Below are 2476 nucleotides of genomic sequence, written 5' to 3'. Positions count from 1 at the left end.
TTAAGATTCTGTGGACTAAATGATAGGAACAACAATAATAATAGCTAATATTTATATAGCATTTTAAAAACTTACAAAGTGCTGTACATAGTATTATCTCATGTGATCCTTGGTGATATTATCACAGCCATTTTGCAAATAAAACTGAGGCTGAAAAAAGTCAAGTGCTTGTCCAGGGTCATACAGCCAGTAAGTATCTAAGGCAGGATTTGAAGTCAGAGCTTCTTGACTTCAAGTCTAGAGTACACTATACCTCCTAGTCTATATTAGAATGACCCCAAGTTTGCTGAAGAAAATGTTGGTGTTGACTAGAAAATAAATATCTTAGCATTTAATATGTCTAGAGTCAGAAAACATCTCTGGAGTATCAGCTGTGATGAAGACCAACTCCAGCTTATGCAAGACACTGTCAACACACCATTAAGTGGTAAGCTGGAATTTTGTACTTGAGTATTTTGACCACCAATATAGCTTATGCAGAGAATACTGAAATCTAGAAGCAAGTGGTGCCAGGGAGTGCTACCAGGGCACTGATTTCTCCAGTTCAAGGGCAGATCCACCAAAATTTGACTTTGGTGATTCTCTGGTACCTAAAGAGTAGAAGGACCAGTTGAGAGAGCAGCTCAGTAGGAGAAAGAAAGTGTTCTCATTAGAAAGAGTGTGGGATGTACCTGAGGAAAATTTCACAGAATTCATTCCAAAGACTGTAAACTTTTTTTTTTTTGCAAGTTCGGGTCCCAGAAGGTGATTGGCTACGTCTTCCCTCAGGTACTAAGAGTAATCCTGAGGGGTTGGGAGTCTTTCTAATGCTATTGATTTGAGCTACAATTCTGGTAGGCTCTCCCCAATACAATCACTAGTGTCCCAATATCCCTTAATCCACTGATATCTCTTCAATATCATTGACAACCAATTAATGTTAATTAGCTTTTACAAACACATCACCTTGAACCAGGGCACACTTTCCCCTCTTACCAATATTTGTAGGCAGCTGGTAGTGCAGTGGATAGAACACAAGGCCTGGGGTCAAGAAGACTTGAGTTTAAACTGGCCTCTGATTAGCTGTGTAACCCTGGACAAGTCATTTAACCTCAATTTTCCTCAGTGTCCTCAATTATAAGATGGAGATAAAAATGGCATCTATTTCCCAGGATTGCTGTGAGCACTGAATGAGGTATTTTTTAAAAACCACTTAGCACAGTGCCTGACATAAAGTAGGCACAATGTAAATGCTTATTCCCTTCCTTAGTTCACTACATATCTTGAATATAAAACCCCCTAATCAGAGGTATTTGATGCAAAGAATTCTCCCCCCTTGACTGATTCTTTTCATATCTTAAGTGTATTTATTTTATCTGGGAAAAATGCTTTTCAGTTTTATGAAATCAAAATTGCCTGTTTACCATTTGTGATCATCTTTTGTGATTTGTTCCTTCCTTGGTTAAGAATTTTCTACTTAGCAATTTTTTCGACAGGAATCATGGCGGGCATAGAAGAAAAGAAGAAGCTACTATCCATTCCAGAATCCCTTCTGAAAAAGCGAAAGGCTTTTGTGATACTGAAGGCCAAATGCTTGAAGAAGAAGATGGCTATTAAAAAGCTCCATAAAATATGGAGAAAAGTTATCTATGAAAAAGCTAAAGCCTACCATAAGGAGTGCAGGCAGATGTACAGGAGTGAAATCTGGCTGGCTAGAATGGCACACAAAGCTGGCAACTACTATGTACCTGCTGAACCCAAGTTAGCTTTTGTGATCAGAATCAGAGGTATCAATGGTGTTAGCCCAAAGGTCCAATAAGTATTGCAACTTCTTCTTCTTCGCCAAATCTTCAATGGCACTTTTGTTAAACTTAACAAGGCTTCTATTAACAGGCTGAGGATTGTGGAACCATACATTGCATGGGGTTACCCAAACCTGAAGTCTGTGAATGACTTGATTTACAAACGTGATTATGGCAAGATCAAGAAACAGAGGATTGCCCTGACGGATAATGCCCTTATTGCAAAATCTCTTGGTAAATATGGAATTATCTGCATGGAGGATTTGATCCATGAGATCTACACTGTTGGCAAGCACTTCAAAGCTGCCAACAACTTCCTGTGGCCCTTCAAATTATCTTCTCCACGAGGTGGAATGAAGAAAAAGACTACACATTTTGTGGAAGGTGGAGATGCTGGTAGCAGGGAAGACAAGATCAACAGGCTTATTAGAAGAATGAACTAAAGATTTCTACCATGATTATTTTTCTAACGATCTGTTAATAAAAATGCCTGTGGCGAAATTGAAAAAAAAAAAAGAATTTTCTACTTAGGGACACCTAGGTAGCACAATGGATAGCGCATCAGACTGGAGTCAGAAGGATCTGAGTTCCAATCCAGCCTCAGATACTTGACACTTACTAGCTGTGTGACCCTGGGCAAGTCACTTACCCCTGATTGCCTAGGCACCCCCCCCCCAAAAAAGAATTCTCTACTT

At 39.3% G+C, this 2476-nt stretch overlaps 1 pseudogene; it reads left to right on the top strand.

Annotated features, from left to right (window-relative positions):
- Positions 1-1447: 1447 nt before the first annotated feature.
- On the top strand, positions 1448-2224 carry LOC118847866 (annotated as a pseudogene).
- Positions 2225-2476: the final 252 nt, after the last annotated feature.

The sequence above is a fragment of the Trichosurus vulpecula genome, chromosome 4 (assembly GCF_011100635.1).
Source record: "Trichosurus vulpecula isolate mTriVul1 chromosome 4, mTriVul1.pri, whole genome shotgun sequence".
Classification (NCBI taxonomy): Eukaryota; Metazoa; Chordata; class Mammalia; order Diprotodontia; family Phalangeridae; genus Trichosurus; species Trichosurus vulpecula.
Note: the sequence above shows the minus strand (reverse complement) of the source record. Positions and strands in the feature narration are given on the sequence as shown.